Source organism: Diabrotica virgifera, chromosome 1 (assembly GCF_917563875.1).
Source record: "Diabrotica virgifera virgifera chromosome 1, PGI_DIABVI_V3a".
Taxonomy (NCBI): domain Eukaryota; kingdom Metazoa; phylum Arthropoda; class Insecta; order Coleoptera; family Chrysomelidae; genus Diabrotica; species Diabrotica virgifera.
In genome coordinates, this window is record NC_065443.1 from 146,039,393 (window position 1) to 146,060,653 (window position 21,261).

At 33.1% G+C, this 21,261-nt stretch overlaps 1 protein-coding gene across 1 annotated transcript in view; it reads left to right on the forward strand.

The window, feature by feature from the left end:
• Nucleotides 1–21,261, forward strand: part of LOC114326222 (uncharacterized) — a 902,327-nt gene that overhangs the window by 483,312 nt on the left and 397,754 nt on the right. The window lies entirely within an intron of this gene.

Sequence of the window (21,261 nt, forward strand, 5' to 3'; positions counted from 1 at the left end):
ACGAACCCAATTAGATGTAAATTAGTAGTGGACGACCATATAATCGTAATGGATTGTTGATACTTGGGTGTGGAAATATCTAGCGACAGGCATCTGTGGCAAGAAACAAAACAGTAGGCAACGAAAACAGCGAGAATATCTGGTCTCCTGAGGGATATAATCTGGCGGAATAAATATATGAGCACCGAAAGCAAAGTCCGCATTTATAAGACTTGGGTTAGACCCGTACTGACATACGCAGCTGAGACAAGGGCCGAGACAACAAGGACCAAAAAAATAATGAGAACAACAGAGATGAAATCTCTAAAATCCATAAGAGGCATTACACTCAGAGATAGAATACGAAACGAAGACACATTGAGAGAGCTAGGTGTTCAAGACTTAATTAGATGGACAAGAGCACGACGACGCATGTGGAGAGATCACGTGGATCGGATGGACCTTCAACGTATGGCGCAATGGACGAAGACACAGAAGCCCAACACCAAACGACCCATAGGAAAGGAAGACCCAAAAAACGATGGTACGAGAGCTGGAGCTCCGGATCGCAGCAGAGACTGTAACAGAGGAAACAGGACGTAGTCCTATTACAAGAAGAAGAAGAAGAAGAAAAAGAAGAAGAAGACGTTGCTGTGGCCGCAGCATAAAAGAAATAAAATTATTAATGGGTCATTAGACTTAAGAGACACTCCACTTAAAAATCGTATAATCAATGGTCGTCCTACGTTGTGTGTCCGTAGCGAGCTACACATTTTTAGTTGTATCGCTGACATCATCGCTAGTATCGAACCATGCCAGTACATTAAGTATTTATTCTTTGTGCTAGTATCTCATGGTAGCATATTTTTCCCTTATATTTTAAGACAAAAAAAATTAAATAGAATAGAATTTGTTTACATATAATGACAACTTTAAAAGGTTAAGAGGCATCCCCTTCTTCTTAAATGAGGCGAGACTCATTACTCACTGGCGCTTAGTCTTTAGAAAGGCCTTTGTAACATCCCTTGTTTTTTTCCTTAAACTCTAATGAGTTCTGTGGCCTTAACGAAGACCAACAGTTTCCTTATTGGTAGTTTTAGGTTCTCTTCTGTTTCAAACATCAGTTGACTAGTGAATTCTTGCCTCACAGCATAAAAGACCGCATTTAAAAATAAAAAACCGCATTTTTTCGCTTTTTTTCGATTTTTGATACAATTTTATACAGTGTGTTTCAAAAAGGTAAGGATCACCGTCACTAGGATAGGTAGAAAACTGAAAAATAATTAGAGTTTGCTCAATCAAAAATTTTTGTATTGCCATCCATTTTCAAGATACAGGGCGTTGAAGAAAACATATTTACACATTTTTTACGATTTTGCCGAAACTACTGGCAACATTGTAATAAAATTTGGCGGGTTTTAAGAGGTAGTTTTTGTGCATTTAGACACACAATTAAAAAAAATTATTATCATTGGCGCACATACGGGTAATGGTCTAATTTTTTTAAAGAAAAAATCATAGTACGCCGTTGACATATATCAAATTAACAATCATTTTTGAATTCCTCGTCCAATTTATGACAAAAAATCTCTCTTCCTTTTTTTCATACAACGCGTCGTTTTCATGCAAAAAATAAAATATCTTAACGCTTCTAAAGTATTCGAATCAAGTTTTCATGTGGATGTACGAGTATGAGTATAATATTGTAGATATATAGAAACTTACATAGAAGTTCGAATACTTTGTAAGGGTTAAAATATTTTATTTTTTGCATAAAAATGTCGCGTCATATGAAAAAATGGGAAGATAGATTTGGCGTACTATCTTTTTTCTTTAAAAAGTTCAGACCATTACCTGTATGCGCGCCAATGAAGAATATAAAATTCTTAAATGTATGTCAAAAAATGCACAATAACTATCTTTTAAAACCCGCCAAATTTTATTACAATGTTGCCAGTAGTTTCGACAAAATCGGAAAAAATGTGTAAACTTTTGTTTTCTTCAACGCCCTGTGTCTTGAAAATGGATGGAACAACAAAAAATGTTTATTAAGCAAACTCAAATTATTTTTCAGTTTTTTACCTATTCTAGTGACGGTGTTACCTTTTTTGAAACACCATGTATAAAATTGTATCAAAAGGCCAAAAAAGGGAAAAAATGCGGTTTTTTATTTTTAAAAGTACGTTTCACCAATTTTAAAAATCTGAAAAAGTTCAGGGTGAAATATTATACAAAAATACACGTTATACATTTTTTTCGTTAGAACGAATGTCTTAGTTATTTTTTTATACTCATTTAAAATTTGAAAATCGTTCTAAAATTTAAAATTCCCGCCGAAAATTAAAAGACATTTTTTTTTCGGGCAAAACTTTTTGAAACCTTCAACTTTTTTATTTAAAGTTTTTCGCTATATCTCGATGTGGCTGAGATAAAAAAAATAAAAACATAAAAAGCCTAATTAGGTTCTAGGTGGGTCGCGTGACCACCTAGGGGGCTAAAAATTTCAGAAAGCGAGTTTCTCTATATGTGATAAACAGTGACCTATATGAAATTCGAATCGAGTTGGGGGCATTTTTCATCATCTTACCCGGCTAGGCCCTTTAAAAATTTGATAATGGAATTTAATTTAATTTTAAATTTATTTTTTTTAACAATCACATCTTCGATACAGATTGCACAAATTAACACCACATAACACACAAAAAACGGTCAGAATTTCATACCCATGGCAGCAGAAACATCATTTCAAACAATGTTTGTTAACCACAGGTTACTATTATAATAATATATTAATAATTATAATAATAGAGTCCATAAGATCTAGACCAATATTTCTTTTGTCTAGAAAGTACACATAACCTAAAAAGATCAGGTTATGAAATTTTCATTATGTAAGAAAGAATCTTGCAAGAACTTACAAGAAATGTAATTTTCATTACACCAACAATTGAGGCTCAATCCCACACATATAATACTAAATTAAAGATGCCGCAAGAAAACAATTTCACAACCTTGCCAGATTTTTTTAGTACATTCTTTCACGGTTTTTGGTGTAAATTTTAAAGAACCATTTGGATTGACATGAAATTTGGCACACGGATAACTAACATGTCAAAGAAAAAAAGTGATATTGTGCCGATGTGTGCTTTTGCCATGGGGGTGAATTTCACCCCCCCATAGGGGGTGAAAAAATATATGTCCAAAATAAGTCCGGAAATGGATAAAGTGACTAATTTTAAGCAACTTTTATTCTACAGAGTTTTTCACCAAGTCGATACTTTTCGAGTTATTTTGCGAGTGAATATGTTCATTATTCAACAAAATAACCATGTTTTTAGATGGTTTTTCTCAAATAACTTAAAAAGTAAGTATTTTCTAGAAAAAAATATTCTTTGCAAAAATATAGCCTGTAAAAAACTGAAAAAAACGGTGTATATATGTTAGGGCTCTATACTAGCAGAAGCATACCTAATAAAAAATAGATTCATATTCGTCAAATTCCAAATCGAATATTTTATCGTGAAATATCCAAAAAATGAAGCACTTTTTGGTAAAAACTCATTACAACTTTTTTATAGTGTAAAATCTTTATGTTTATTTTATAAAAAAAATTCTAGCATCAAAAGTAAATAAATTACGCCCAAAATAAAGTTGGTCGCTTTTGTTTTGGCAAAAAAAAAATCGGTAAGATCACCTCCTAATTAGCAACTTAAATGAAATTAATCGTTACCGCTTCACAACTTACTTTACTTATGTTGTATTTATATGATCTGTAAGTTTTATTAATTCAAAGTGCTTATTTTTGAAAAAATTTCGTTTTAAAGTATGATTTAAAAAAATTTTAATTTTGAAAAACATGCTATGTTTCATGATAACTTAAAAATTGTCAGAGATACCAAAAATCTTAAGGAACAAAAAAAAGTCGGCTATACTTTTCTGAATATTTTGTATTTTTTTGTTTTTCTGTAAGACAAAAACTGGTTAAGATTTGGTGTTTCTAAATTTGCATACACTCTTGATTAGTGACTCGTTCAAATCCTTTTAACTGCAGCCCTTTCAAAAATAAAATCTTTGATTCGATGAGACCTACAGATCATATAAACAATACATACGAGTAAAAAACTTGTAAAGTGGTAACGATCAAGTTCATTAGATATGCTAATTGGGGGGTGATTTTCAAGATTTTTTTATCAAAACAAAAGGCACCAAATTTATTTTGAGCATAACCTGTTTACTTTTGATGCTATAAATTTTTTTATAAAGCAGAAATAAAGCTTTTTTTAAACAATTTAAATAAGTTGAAATGAGTTTTCCCAAAAAGTCTCGTTTTCGAAGTTTTCGTTTTTTTGATTATTTCTCATTGAAATATTCGATTTCGAATTTGACGAATATGAACCTATTTTTCATTAGCTATAACTCTGCTTCTGCTAGGTATACAGCCCTAACATATACACCATTTTTTCAGTTTTTACAGGCTATATTTTTGCTGAGAATGTTTTTTCTAGAAAATACTTACTTTTTGAGTTATTTGCGATAAACCGTCTAAAAACGTGGTTATTTTGTTGAAAAATGAACATTCACTCACAAATAACTCGAAAAGTATTGACTTGGCGAAAAAACTATATGGAACAAAAGTTGCATTTTATCCATTTCCGGACTCATTTTGGACATGTATTTTTTCACCCCCAGAGTAAAAGCACACATCGGCACAATATCACTTTTTTTCTCTGACGTGTTAGCTATCTGTATGCCAAATTTCATGTCAACACAATAGGCCAGGGTAATAAGACAAAAATATACCCTGTTCGTGACACTTCAGCAGCCAGGGTACTGAAGCGTTTTCTCGACAAGTAATTCCTATAGGAACAAATTGTAACTATTTCCTGCGTAGGATCTGGCGGCCATTTTTATTTATAAACAATTAACTGTCAAAAAATGGCATTTTTCCCTTTTTTTCAAATCAATGGAAAACAGTAAAACTTATGATTTTTTTAGTACAAATATCTGTGAGATTATGGAAAAAGCTTTAAAATTACATATTACAAAGTTTGATATACTCATTTATTGTTAATATAATTGCGAAAAAAGGTCGGAATTGCAAAAAAAAATATTTTCGCGATAACTGTTGTAAAAATTAGTGTACAGGTTTGAAATTTTTGTCAAATGAGGGTTCTTTGGTGCTTAATATGTGATAAAAATTTCAAAGCGATTCATTCAATTGTTTAAATTTTATTCGAATTGTTTATCTCAGAGAGCATTTTTTTGCAATAACATAAGTCAGCAAAAATGACGTTAGAACTATTCCACAGGTGTCAAATGGAAGAGCATGAGCTATATTTTCAACTTGGTTTAAAAAAAGCGAATAAAAAATGCATTTATTAGTAATAAATAATTATGCAAAAGTATCGTAATAAATCTTTCCTTATAAACTTTTTGGATAACTTTTTCCAAAAAAATTAACTTTTTTACGCTGTTTTAAGTGCACAACTACCAAGTAATGTTATTTATATCATAATTGATAAAAAATTGTAATAAATATATATAATTTCTTATATAACTAAATAACAAGTTTATAAGGAAAGATTTACGATACTTTTGCATAATTATTTATTACTAATAAATGCATTTTTTATTCGCTTTTTTAAACCAAGTTGAAAATATAGCTCATGCTCTTTCATTTGAAACCTGTGGAATGGTTCTAACGTCATTTTTCTCTGACTTATGTTATTGCAAAAAAATGCTCTCTAGTATAAACAATTTGAATAAAATTTAAACAATTGAATAAATCGCTTTGAAATTTTTATCACATATTAACCACCAAAGAACCCTTATATGACAAAAATTTCAAAGCTGTGCACTAATTGTTACAATATATATTGCGAAATTATTTTTTTTTGTAATTCCGACATTTTTTCGCAATTATATGAACAATAAATGAGTATATCAAACTTTGCAATACGTCATTTTAAAGCTTTTTCCATAATCTCAAAGATATTTGTACTAAAAAACCATAAGTTTCACTGTTTTCCATTGATTTGAAAAAAAAAGGGAAAAATGCAATTTTTTGACCCTTAATTGTTTATAAATAAAAATGGCCGCCAGATCCTACGCAGGAAATAGTTACAATTTGCTCTTATAGGTATTACCTGTCGAAAAAACGCTTCAGTACCCTTGCAGCTCGAGTGTCATGGGAAAAACCTTATTACCCTGGTACAAGAGGTTCTTTAAAATTTAGAGTTTTTGCAATATTTTACCGTTAAAGAACGTACTATTTACGATGTTTGTGTACACAATCCAATTTATTTAGGGAATTATATTTTGTATAGGAATATACAATATTGTACTATTTTTATTTTCATCTTTAACTGCAATCTGTAATGATTAATTCTTTCTTGAAACCTGCTTGTTTCCTCAATCAAGAGGTTCAAAATTGAATGGATTTATTACGTCAAGTAATAAATCGGGCATGTATGTTTCACCCTGTATTCTCTCTCAACATCATCCGATTACAACAACATATGAGACTTTAATTACGTAGGCTTTCTCAGTAAAGAAATTTATTGCATTTTTAAGTACTAATTATCGCGCCTCTTAAACGGTAGAAACCATTATTTAGGGATCGGGGAATGTTCGGAAAAAAAAAGTATCCTCTGTATATTGACACACCGATCCGGACTTGGTAACAAATTGGATGTAAAGTATTAAAAGAGTTTTCGAGATACGATCTTTTAGATAAAATGAATTAGTGTAGAAGTTGGACTCGATCGCGAAATGAGAAAATGTGAGATATGTAGTTTAAAAATGTTTCAAACTGGCCGATTAAAGTTTTACCGTATGGTTATTACTGTAATTTGTTTATCAGTTTATGGCTTTTAATCTTTTAGCTCCTCTTTTTTATTTTAATCTGTAGGACACAATGTTTAAACTCTTTGAAATTATCGGAAATAAATAACAAATGCAAAAAGTTCTTGACATATAAAAAAGTGAATAGTAATAGTGTGAACTACGCCAGGGAAATAAGGCAAAAATATGCCATGTTCGGGACACTTGAGCAACCAGGTTGCAAATAAGTGTTTTGGGTACTATATACCTAATGCATTATAAATACAAAAATGCCCGTCACAGTTCGGACGGGAATTTTAGTTATTAACAAATTAATAAGTGTCAATAGTACATTGTTTACCGGGTAGGAAAAGCTTAACATTCCTGGACGACTGTGAAGATTGCTAAGTCGAGGCGCAAGCCGAGACTTAGCAACACAGAGTCCAGGAATGTGGCTTTTCCTACGAGGTAAACATACTATTTTTCCGCAAATCGTTTAAAATTCGACAGATATTGATTGATTTAAAAAAAACGTGATAATTTTATTCCCAAATAAATGGTGCTTTGAAATTCCTAATAAAATTACTTGGGTTACTATGGAAACGTATTGAGGTTGAATTGTCAAACTTGACGCTTATAAATTTAATTGCTGGTGTTCTCGAAAGTAAAATGATAAGTGATGATGAAATTTCCATTCCTGGGACTCCTCCAGAGCTGGTTGAGTCAGTGAATACTGCTTCATTAGAATTATTGCCAAAGAAATCAAGAGAAAAGTACGAAAATGCATACAGACGTTTTATGGATTATTAATAATTTTCTATCATTTATGTAGAACACTAACAACTGTACGGAAATATCATTTCCTTACAGTAAGGAAATGACATTTCCTTACAGTAAGGAAGTCCTGACTTTTTCTTCAAGAAATTTTGACAGGAATGTCAAAATTTCCTGGCGATTTGCGGAAAAAAGTTTTTTCGTTTAAATCGCCACAGATAAAAATACGGTAATTAAATATCTGGATTGATGCCGTTGTCAAATTGGATGCCGTTATAAAAAAACAAAAAATATTAACAAATTAAACAAAAATGTTGTTGCTTAGTAAAAAATTCTTCGAATAATTTATTTTTTCTATGGATGCTATACAATGTGCAACTTCTCTCACTACTTACATACATTCAAAATGAACAATTTCTCATGCAGTGAGAAAAGTCGACCATTGCAGTGAGAAATATTTTTTCTCACGGGTTCACCGCCGGTTTACATAGTACATATAATCGCCATTTCCATGGTAACATGCACAATACAAACACAATTATTTTTGTCAAACAAAATGTGTTCAAGCTTGTCAAAACTTATCAAAAATTACCTTTTAAGACTGTTCAACTGTGAATTATAATTTTAAATAAATAAAGTATATAAATATTAAGAATATTAAATACATATGTGTATATATGTATTTTATTTCAATTTAGGCATATAATATACCTAAAAGCACCTAAATTATTTAATTTTGAAGTTTGAACTCTTGACAAAAACGCATCCATAGAAAAGTACAGTGTACAACACGAGAGAAAATGACATATTTCTCTCTCGCTTGATTTGCGGCACTCGCCTCGTGCCTCGGCTCGTGCCAACAAACTTCTGCGCTCGTGAGAAATATGTCTTTTCTCTCTCTTGTTGTACAATATACTATATCCTGACTCATTTATATCGGAAATTCAGACATTATATTATACTATATATATATATATATATATATATATATATATATATATATATATATATATATACTTATATTATAAGTCTGCTACTTTAAAATGATATTGCCAATATTTATGAGTTGCGTTCCTGGGACGCATTTGATTACATTAAATCAACCCCAACTTCAGAATATCCATCACAAAAAAATCATAGCATGTGATCTGTCTTTAAAAAGACAACCACATGCAATGGTAACAATAAAATTCTCAGGTTAGAGATTCCACAGTAAATCACGAGGGAATACCAGGAAAAAACCTCGTGATACTATCCCGACATCCTAAGTATTAAGTCTTACTTTAGTTTGCTCTCAATACTTAATACTTGCGATGTCGGGATAGTCGGGATTTACTATGGAATCTCTAACCCGAGAATTTTTTTGTCACCATTGCATGTGGTTTTCTTTTTAAAGACAGATCACATGCTATGATTTTTTTGTGATGGATATTCTTAAGTTGGGGTTGATTTCATGTAATCAAATGCGTCCCAGGAACGCAACTCATAATTGGCAATATCATTTTAAAGTCTCTACTTTAAAATGTATAATACATGTTTGAATTGCCGATATAAATGAGTCAGATTAAATAAATTATTAGAAGAATTTTTTACTAAGCAACAACATTTTTTTTGTTTAATTAATATTTTTTTTGTATTTTGACAACGGCATCCAGTTTGGACGTCGAAACGTTAATAAAATCATTTTTTTACTAAAATTGTGGCTTATTTCCCATTAAAAATAGTTAATTACAAAAATGCCATAAGAAAATGCCACAACTAGTCAAACCCCGATTTCATAAAATTAAATTTCCACCTTTGTCTGACCAACTTAGTCTATACTAGGTTTGACTAGTCAAAGGCCGAAACTGTAATTTATTTCGGGCTTTGACTAAGACCGTCAGTCAGACCTGAGGATTGCCTAGTCAAACCTAGGAGTGCCTGAAATTCGGGATTTGACTACAACATATATACCAAAATGCCACATATCTTTTGGTCTTCCAGCTTTTGAGTAAGCAATTATAACTATTAGGTCTGGATCCCGCGTATGAAAAAAAAGTTGATTAATAGCAAGCTGAAATTTTGTTAATAGCTTAAGGGTGTCTAGTCGGATAAACTTTGATATATGGGAACAGTGCAACAGGGGCAGTTTTAATTGTGGAACAGGTTAAAAATTTGGAACCGTGACACCACGAAAACGGCACATTTATTTTGTCCGACAGAACAGACTTAAACTCTCCGAACAGAGATTAAACTCTCATGCAAAAATCAGACTGCTATTTATCACCTATCACAATTGCTGTCATTTGACATATTCTACATGTTCCACTCATTAAAACGCCCATTTGGTGATAAATAGCAGTCTGACTTTTGCATGAGAGTTTAATCTCTGTTCGAAGAGTTTAAGTCTGTTCTGTCGGACAAAATAAATGTGCCGTTTTCGTGGTGTGACCGTTCCAAAATTTTAACCTGTTCCACAATTAAAACTGCCCCTGTTCCAGTGTTCCCATATATCAAAGTTTATCCGACTAGACACCCTTAAGCTATTCACAAATTTTCAGCTTGCTATTAATCAACTTTTTTTCATACGCGGGATCCAGACCTATATATTCTTCCAGGTTTTCATTCCAGATTTATATGAGTGCTTTTCTTATGAGCGATAGTACTTCGTTGTTCGGTAAACATTGTATTGCGACCAATAACAATGCAGTTTTCATTCCATACCACTTTTATTGACGTTTTCTTTATGACGTTCAATTGTTGATATATTTCGTCGATATATTTATCGTCTTCTAGCTCTAATTGCTGGCAATTCTGAAATGTTATTTTTTATTTCTACCAAAAAATAGAGATGCGATCTAGATTTTTAAAATTGTTTAACGGTGAAAAAGCAAGACAAATATTTTTCGTTTTATATTTATTTCTGTTGATTCTACATGAGTTTTTTAATGCAGCACATTGAATAGAAACTAATGAATCACACATGATATTTGCCTCAATGTCTTCGTTGAATTTATTAATACCTAATTCGTATGGTACCTACTAATCATTGTTTATTAGACATTTTAATGTGTGTTTTTCGATATTTATTTTTTAATTATTTTTGGGAACATCAATACATCAATATTCGTTCCGATATCAACATCTATCAATGTACCGTAGCTGAATGTCTCTGTTATTTTGATCACCCAGCACAACGGTATAATTTGGCGCTGAGCCTATTTTCTGTACATCTTGTTTTTTTATTGTAACAAGTACTTAAAGACATCTTTGGAATATCTTTGATTATTTTTAGATCTCTGCTTTTAGTATTTCATTCACCATTGATCAGAGAATCAATCACAGAATCTTTTCACTTTTCATTCATGCAACTTTGCACTTCGTCGTCATATATGTAGTCCGATCTCTATAGTTTTTTGTATCATTGTATATTGAACAGTGAACTAAGTATTTAAATCTGTATTATGAGAATCGGTTGTTGTTTATTTTGACCAGCGAGATAGTTACACCAAATATTAACGAATTTCGAAATCGTACATACATATTTATTTCTTTTGCCGGCAGATAAAATCGTTTTTAAAACAAATTTGAACAAGTTCAGCAACATTGTATTTAAATAATTCACCATATAAACCATTTTTCTGTCGTATCCAGTTTATTGGAATCGGCATGCACTAACAAATGAATCTCTATCGGCGTTGAACAAAGGTAACTGGATGCTCGTTACTTGTCTCATGTTAAACAATTGTGACGTCCCAGATACGTTATATGCCAGTTGATTGGATTTATTTCTCCTCATCAGGATTAAATACGTCATTCCTCGCCTTCTAGTTTAATTTGCATGTGTAGGAATGCCTTTTCGTGATCACATATTTTTGTAGTGTTTGTGTCTGTGTCTGTCTGTGTGTCTGAGTGAGCTTGTGATCAGGTTCGGGTTAAGCCATTAGCATATCTCCGGATGAATGTTTCAAAGGACAAAGGACACATTTCCCTTACCTATTACGAATTGCTACAATTTTAATCGTTTCTATTTATGAGCGTAGGGGCACAATTTCGAGCCAATTCTTTTTAAATGCATTAATTTTTTTCGAATCCTGAGAAAATTAATAAGTATTTTTGAAACATTTAAACGGAAAATGAAAGATTACATTATTACCGAGTGCCGAAAGTCCCTGGAAACTCCTATAATATTGATTTTAATAAGTTACAGGGGTGAAGAAAGAGATAAAATTTAGTGGTATTTTTAATTTCATATATCTCATTCAAAAGAAACTTTTTGTTTATTTTAAGGGACCTCCGGCACTTGGTAATAATGTAATCTTTCATTCTGCGTTTAAATTTTCCAAAAATATTTATTAGTTTTCTAAGGATTCGAAAAAATAACCATGTCCATGGTGATATTTTTCAAATCGAACATTCGCTATCTTTGTCATACAACACACTCAGTGGAACATAATGTGTTGACAAGGCTACGAAATATTTGACAAGGCTTCAGGAATATTTTTAGTTGTTGATTAAACAATATTGATATTGCACTTATTTGATAAATAACTAATTTAAGACGTGAAATTAATAAAAAGTTGTTTATTGCTTATTATTCATGGAAGGTCCAAGCACATAGTATACCAGGGTATATTCTGTGATCCAACTATTTTGTTGTTAGGTGTTCAAAATTTATCTAAGCGTTCCATAATAACATAAAATCACTTTATAACTTTTTCTCTTTTCTCGATTATTAGTTTTTATTGTATAGTGTATAGAATATTGTAATCACTGAATACATAGTGAAAAAATAATCCTATTAATTAATTTATACAAATAGTCAAGGATGTCACACCTCATCAAAGGCTTGTGTTGTGTCAAGAAATGTCAAGGCCGAATATTACTAAACCCCTAAATAATATCCACTGCTTTTCTTGTGGCTGTGTGAATTTGCTTTAGTATTGTTTGCCCTTATCGAAAGACAAATTGTATTCGGTAATAGTCCGGTATTAGCTATTTTTCTTCATCTTTCGGTCGTTAATCGTATCCTTTATACCAGCAGCTTTTCGAATAGCATCGATAACATGGGAAGTGAGAAGATGGGTGAATAATTGTTAGATGAATAATATGTAGAGAAGATACAAGCAGCATTGGGTGACTACATACACGTAGTAAGATGAATTAAACTAAATTTCAAAATTCTAAAAGTCTGAAAGGGTGTAGCACATTGAGTGAATATTTGAAGATCAGACTCAAGATGGACAGAAGCGACTTGGAAATACTGGTGGTATAATCCCTAATAAATAAATATTACACCTAAGGTATCAAAAGACAGATCTGCAGAATTTACAAAACAGTCATTAGACCAATAGGAACATAGGCGACACAAACTCAACCTGGCACAGAGAGGACAAAAAGAATGCTAGAAACAGTAGAGATGAAAACCCTTTGAAAACTCGATGGCAAGACACTATGAGATAGAGCTAGAAGTGCAGATATACGATGGAGATGCAAGGTGGACAACGTTAATAACCGGTAAAAAAGAGAAGGATAGAATGGAACGACCACATAAGCCGAATGACAACAAATAGAGTAGTAAGGACGGCGTGAGACGTCTCGGAGGCACTTTGAAAAAACAGACAGAGTCATGTCTACAACAAAAAGAAGAAGAAGACCTAAGAGCATTTATTGTGATGCAATTATAATGACCAATTAATTAATATTAATACGGTCCTGCATGTATAGGAGTTTGGTGGAAAGGTGAATGTAGCTTTTAAAAACGCCTACGTGATTGAATAGTCAGTATATTGTGTGAAGATAATTGTAATGTTCGTGCGATTTTTGTAAAAAAAAATTGAATACACGACAATTGCCATTGTCCAAACATTATTTACGGATAAAGGTCGGTTCGTTATGTTGTGCCTTTTTATGTCTGCGAAATCTTTTCTTCTGTTCGCACAAAACATAAGACAAAAAGTACCTTTTTAATCGTCCTAAGGCCATTTATACAACGACAATATAAGTTTTTCTTGATCGGTGGGATTTTACAAGCAAAACATAAATCATATTTTCTTGTTAATGAGTAATATACCGTAGTTATTTAAACTTTTTTAGTCTCATAATGACGTTTACTTGTAGTTAATAAAGATATGTAAGCCAACCGTTTAAAGAGAACCTATATACACAATTAAAGCCGTGAAAACAACAAAAATTTTCTTTCACAGTTATTTTTGCGGTTTTTCAATTTTTACGCATGATTATACTTTTTATCTGGCATTTCCTGGTTCCTCTAGGTCTTAAGTTGAATGGATAGTGAATACAGCGGTTAACGAATTAACTTATTATAATATATAAGTAAACCTGTGTTTTGCCTGATGTGGTATTCCCACTGACCAGTGGTCAATTCTTATAAATTATGTAGGATAAGTAGGATAGATCTCTTATAAGAATATAAAGACTAAGATGGGCAGGACATCTAGCACGATCACAGCATAACAACCCTCCTAGAAGAATCCTTATGTCACAACCTGTGGGGAGTAGAAATAGGGGTAGGCCAAAACTTAGATGGAAGGATGGTGTAGATGAGGATGGGAGAAAAATAGGAGCATGCAAACTGGCAACGGTTGGCAATGGATAGGACTGACTGGCGTAATAGACTTGGGAAGGTCGAGGCTTTTCATAGGCTGTATAACCATTGGTGATGATGATGAGGATAAGTAGGATAGAAAATATTAAGTAGATAGGTATAGGAAAATATGTATATTGTAAAATAAATGAGCAAAATTGGTGAATCGGCGAATTAGCCTTGAAGGGCCCGTAGTCATACAACTCCAAAGGAAAAAAAACTTATAGCGGTGAATATTCATAAATTTTAAATGTACTTTCTAATAATTTGTGGGGTTTTTAGTTTTAATTTTACTGTCGTTAATGTTCATTTCAGAAGTGATTTCAAGTCGTTTTTAGTTGTTTATAATGCAAACTGTATAATATATAAAGTCTTATTAGCGAAGGCGCAAAATTTCGAGCCAAACCATTTTTTGTCTTATACAAAAACAAAGTTTCCAAAATATTCAGAAAAACAATTTTTGGTATCCTTAATAGCTTTTAAGCTTTTTTGAAAAAAAAAGTTTCAAAATTACAAATTAAAAAAAAACTTTACTTTCAAACCAAATTTTTTTCTCAAATTACTTTGAACCGATCAAACTTACAGATCGTATAAATAATACATAAGTAAAGCAACTTATGAAGGGGTAACGATTAATTTGGAGATGCTAATTAGGGAGTAATTTTCCCGATTTGTTTATCAAAACTTTATTTTGAGCGTAACTTGATTTACTTTTGACGCTAGAAAGGTTTTTAAAAAACAAAAGTACGCTTCTTTTTAGACATTTTAAAAAAGTTTTCCCCAAAAAGTACTAATTTTTTGGTTATTGCACGTTGAAATATTCGATTTGGAATTTGACAAATATGGACCTATTTGTCATTAACTACAACTCTGCTTATACTGAGTCTAGAGACCTAATGCATAAATCGTTTTTTTCACTTTTTTATAAGTTAAAAACGTGGTCTCTTCGTTGAAAGATGAACATATTCACTCGCAAATAACTCAAAAAGTATTTACTTAGTGAAAAACGCTATAGCACAAAAGTTAGTTAGAATTAGTCAGTTTATTCACTTCCGAGCATATTTTAAACGTATATTTTTTCACCCCTGAGAAACCAACCCCTCAGGACAAAAGCACACATCGGCACAATATCACTTTTTTATTTTACATGTCAGCTATATGTAAGCCAAATTTCATGTCAATCCAAGCAGTTCTTTAAAACCTAGAGCAAAAACCGTTAGTAAATGGACTAAAGGCTTGCTTAGATTGTTTTTAAAACAACCATATAATACAAACATAATATATACACTATATTATACATATTCCGATTTGTTTTTTTAACCAATAATAAAAACTAGTTGTTTGGATGTATAGTTGATTATAATTTTTTTAGAGATATTCAAATCATTTGCTGCCGCAACTTTAGATGTCTATATGCAAATTATGGATTGCATCGCCACATTTTCATCGTGTTGCTGCTCATTATAAAATCTCAATATTCAAATTTAACGAAGCATCTGTTTCCGGCAGAGATGCGAACGTCCGGAAAGTTGTTACGTTCAGCATGATTTTTTTTTTCATAATTCGCACGAAGATTAACAGCACAATATTTGTGTATTATTATTCGACAAACATCGACTTCTTCTTGTGCTGCTGTCTCCTATAGTGGAGATTAGCGACTACACTGGCCAATCTGTCTCTGTCTAAATGCGGCTCTAAACAAAGATGATAAATCAAGGCCGGTCCAGTCTCTGATATTTTTAAGCCATGAAATCTGGCGCCTACCGGGACCCTGTGTTTCTTCAATTTTCTCCTGGATGATCAGTTGAACGAGGGGATACTTTTCGTTTCTCATTATTTGTCGACTAACATTGTCATTATTTGTAGGTAGCTAACTTTTCTAACTTTGATGATCTTTAGCAGCTCACTATTCGTAGGTCCAGACGAAATACCTGCGGAATTACTGAAATGTCTAGACGATGAAACTCTACCGGTACTACTGGATCTGTTTAATGAAGTATATAAAACCGGAAAAATCCCTCAGAAATGGTTGGTGTCCACCTTTGTAACAATACCAAAAACAATATACGCCAAAGATTGTTCGGACTACAGGACAATATCACTAATAAGCCATACCCTCAAAATATTTCTAAAGGTGATTCATGGAAGATTATACAGAAAGCTAGAATATGATATGGATGATACCCAATTTGGGTTCCGCAAAGGACTTGGAACAAGAGAGGCATTGTTTGCGTTTAATGTCCTCTCTCAAAGATGCTTAGATATGAACCTGGATATTTACTCCTGTTTCATCGACTTCGAAAAAGCGTTCGACAGGGTCCGACATGAAAAACTAATAGAATTATTGAAAAACAGAGATATAGACAGACGAGATTTACGAATTATCATCAATCTGTATTGGAATCAAAAGGCCAATATAAAGATAGAAGAACAGGAGTCCGAGAATATTGATATAAAGAGAGGAGTAAGACAGGGTTGTGTTCTGTCGCCGCTACTGTTTAACCTGTACAGTGAAGCCATATTTCAGGAAGCGATAGCGGAGCTAAGTGATGGAATCTCTATAAACGGAACAATAGTAAATAACATAAGATTCGCTGATGACACCGTTATAATGGCAGACACCCTGGAATCACTACAAGAATTGCTAAATAGAATTAACGATTATTGCATTCGATACGGACTAAAAATAAACAAGAAAAAAAAATTTATGATTGTCTCAAAAACAGAACATGGAAATGAAAGGTTAATGATAGAGCAAACCCAAATAGAAAAAGTTAAGACATACAAATATCTGGGAACCTGGGTTGATGACAAAAATGACCAAAGCAAAGAAATTAAAGTCCGAATTGAAACTGCAAGGCAAGCATTTATAAAAATAAAGACACTGCTTACAAACAAAGACCTTCAGTTGCCTCTCAGATTGAGGGCTCTAAGATGCTACATATTTTCTATATTGCTATACGGAATGGAAGCTTGGACATTGAAGAGACAACACATAAGAAGAATAGAAGCGTTCGAAATGTGGTGTTACAGAAGAATATTGAAAATTCAGTGGGTTCAAAGGATTACCAATGTTGAAGTACTACGACGTTTAAATAAGGAGTTAGAAATTATGAAAAGTATAAAAACTAGAAAACTGGAATATTTGGGTCACATTACCAGAGGAGAAAAATATGAGTTGCTGAGAATTATTATGCAAGGAAGGATCCAAGGAAGAAGAGGCATAGGAAGAAGACGCATCTCCTGGCTGAGGAACCTTAGAGAATGGTTTAACTGTAGTTCATTACAACTATTCAGAGCAGCAGCCAACAAAGTGACCATAGCCATTATGATATCCAACCTCCGATAGGAGAGGGAACTTTAAGAAGAAGAAGCAGCTCACTATCTATACCTATTCTCCTCAGGATATTTTCGTTGGTGATGTGGGTTGTCCAAGCTATTCTACTCTTCTTTGGGCTACCTCTAATTTGATTGTTGCAGCCAAGATACCTATTTGTATTGATCTACGTATTCAAACTGTTGGTAGTTGGTGGTTTAAATATATTGGAAGGGGTAAATTTTTATTCTTTGATATTTTCTTAACATTGGTTTTCGCAGTATTTTTCTTCATTCCAATTTTTTCGCAACTCTCAGTGACCCTATTTAACAGTATCTGGAGACTATCTGTGGTCAAAATCAGTCATTAAAACAGTGTCATCTGGATAGCGGAAGTTATTTACTCTTTTTCCGGTTATCCTTATACCTTTCGAAGAATTCGATAAAGCGTTAGCAAATATTACCTCCGAGTAGACGTTAAACTGGTTAAACACGACAGGTGATAGTTGTATTTCAATTGCCCTTGACGTGTACCATTGGTCTTTATGATTGCTGCCTGATTCCAATAAATAGCTTCTATAATTTGAGAACCTCTTTTGTCGATTCCGATGTCGTCCAATATTTCCATCAATGGCCTGTACTGCACCCGGTCGAACGCCATTTCGGAATCAAGACATAAAGGTCTGCTTGTTGATCTTTGTACCTTTATGCCAGAGTTTGAAGACAGCATATTGCTTCTGATGTCTGATGATTTGGAAGGAAAGCTTCAGAAAATTATTTAGTAGACTTATAAGAGAGAAGTCCAGGCATGATCTAACGTTCTTCTTTTTTGGCGGTGACATGACGACGGATTCCAGCCATCTTTTAGGCACCGCTCATTTACTGTAAATATTATTAAATAGGTCAAAGGGAAGTTTTCCTTCCTCGTTGATTTCGTCTTCTCCTGCATATTTGTGTTTTTTAGTTGACGTAGAGCGTATTCGGGAAAGAGACATGTGAGACGTAGGAGGATTTCCTGGTTGCGAAATTTAAGGGAGTGGTACCAGTTCAGTTGAATACCCTGAACAGGCGCAGGCTTAAACGGGGCTTAAACAACGACTCTTCATTCGTGCATTTCAATACAATTGTTCAGAGCTGCAGCCAACAAAGTTAAGATTGCTGTGATCTGTGATGGTAGTTAATTTTCGATAGGAGACGGTACTGCAAGAAGAAAAAGAGCGTATTCCAGTTCGGACTTCAATACTGGAGGACCGTCGTCGTTTTCTTTATTTTTTAATGTGGGCGGTTCTGTAATGTCATAGAAGAGTTCGTTTATAAAAGTATTCCCACATGTTTATTTGTTATTACGGGCTTGAAATCAGTTAGCATTCGAGTCATCAAATATCGACTAAATATCCTATAATAATAGTTCCAGAGTAGTTAAATAATTTCCCACCTCGTCCTAGTATGCTGTGTATACTTTTTAATTTTAAAGAGTTTTCAGAAATGTATTGTGATTTCAAATAATAAATTTCCACATGCAAACAAAAGCAAGGAGTACAGTTTTCGGTGGTAGTATTTAGATTTCGTACTATATTCTCTTAATCAGGGACACAGTAAAAACTACGAATTACAGAAGAATTATTATGGTAGTTATTGAGTTCTCCCAATAAATATTTTAATTTATAAACTAGCCTCAGAAATGTGCATCAATAATCATATAGTTAATGGAGCTCTTGTAATGAAAAACTGTGTGTAAAAGTAGCTTTGTAACCATCAACAAGCATAACGCATAAAGGTTTACATCTTCAAGTCAACTAAATACTAATACACATTTTTTTGGTTGGTTCAGGTCCTACCAATAACTTGTTGGTTAGAGATATGTAAATAATAGTATATGGTCGTAAAATTTTTCTCGAATCTCCAGAATAGACCGCATACGCAGTGAACATATAAGTGACGGAATGTCAGCGTCAGACACAATAGTTGAGCTTATCTAGAAAAAAAAAGTATGATTTGAACATATTTTTCTGTAGTGTACTTGTTTTTGGCCTCGGACCTCACATGTTGTCTTCAGCAACCACCTGGCTTAACCCTGATAAGATCGTCGATCGGTGTGTGTTTTTCTCGGTACGTCCTCTTTATACGAATTCTGGTGAGGATGTATCTCGTCATAAGGAGTCTTTTTGTGGATTGGTGAAAGAAGTACCTTGTCCTGTTCTCAGCCATCTCCTTCACTGGTATTTACTGAAGCCATTATCTGATGGTTGCATTTGGTATCCTCTCATCCCAAGGCGATATGTCGATTAACCAGCAACACGCTGTTTCTATCCTTTCTAATTTGTTCCAGTTGGTCTCTTCTTTTGAACTCAATACTGGACTGCATATAATATCACCGGCCAAACGTAGGCCTGGTACAGCAGGAATTTCTTGGCCTTGATTAGAGGATTGGTCCTGAAAATTTAAGGTTAAATTATTAGTCTTTTTGCTAAATTCGCTTTTACCTTGAGTTGCTTCGTTGGTTGAATTAGTCTCGCATCTGTTGGTATATCTGAAACAAAAATATTATATAAAATAGGCGATAAAATACTGCCCTGATGCATCCCCTCTTGGATTTCTTGTATCCTGAACATCTTTTGCTGAGCTGGAACTTGAAATATTCTATGAGAGAAAGATGCGTCGCATATATTAACTAAATTATGAGGCAACCTAGCTTTGTCCATTTTGTAGATAAGGGATTTCTTCCAGACATTGTCGTAGGCTATTTAGATGTCGAAGATGATCATACCCGTTTTCTGTTCAATTATTCTTCTTAGATGATTCTTCTTCTTTCGGCGTGTTTCATTAGTCTTCTGTAGATGATCTTCTCGAATATTTTTTCAATAGATATCAGCAGGGATATTGGTCTGTAGCTTCCTGGTCTTCTTCAGTCCTTCCTTGGTTCTAGTGGAGGAATGATTTTAGCGTGTTTCCAGTTAGTCGGAAAATGATTTTTATAGTCAAAATCTAAAGATGTTGTGTAGTTGCACTATCATTTTCTTTGGCAGTTCCTTCAGTGCAATGTTGTGGATATCTTCCATTCCCGGGGCGCTGCTTCATTTTAATCTTCTTATGATTTTAGTAACTTACTTGGCTAAAGGTGGTCTTGTTCCTCTGCTAAAAATTCGGTTCTTCTTTTAATCACAACAGCACACATTATTTAAAAACAAAAACTTTTTAGAGTAAGATTACAATGTAAAAAATATTTCAAAGTTGGGAGAAAATTATGCAAGAAATTTCATAAAGACACAAGTACACTGACAGGTCCCCCGTAACCGGGCGTGCAACGCGTGTGACCGGTGAAAAGGGTGCCAAACCGAAGGTTTGGTAAATAAGAAATATTTACTTTAAACACCTAGAGAAAACTAAAAAATCAAAAATTCGAACGTAAATGTTTTTTTTGTCGATTTTCAGTCCTTTTGGAACGTATTCATGATACGCACAATATGCATAATATAAAACACAACAATAAACATGGACAGTGAGATGGAAAGCTTCTATTTTAAAGACTGTAGTTTTGATGTTCTCAGCATAAACCCATTATATTTTCTTCGATCATCGAAATGAATATTTTTCTGCTCTGTCTTAAGAAATTTTGGAATGAATTTCGTGTGCACGTATCATTCCCAAAATTCTCAAAACAGAAGTTTTCTAAATTCCAGGATCACTTTTGAGATTTTCTTCAATCGCAAGTCTCATAATTTTGATATTTTCGTTGGTTATGCTATGGCTACTTTTCTTTGGTTAGAAGTATATTATCTTTTATT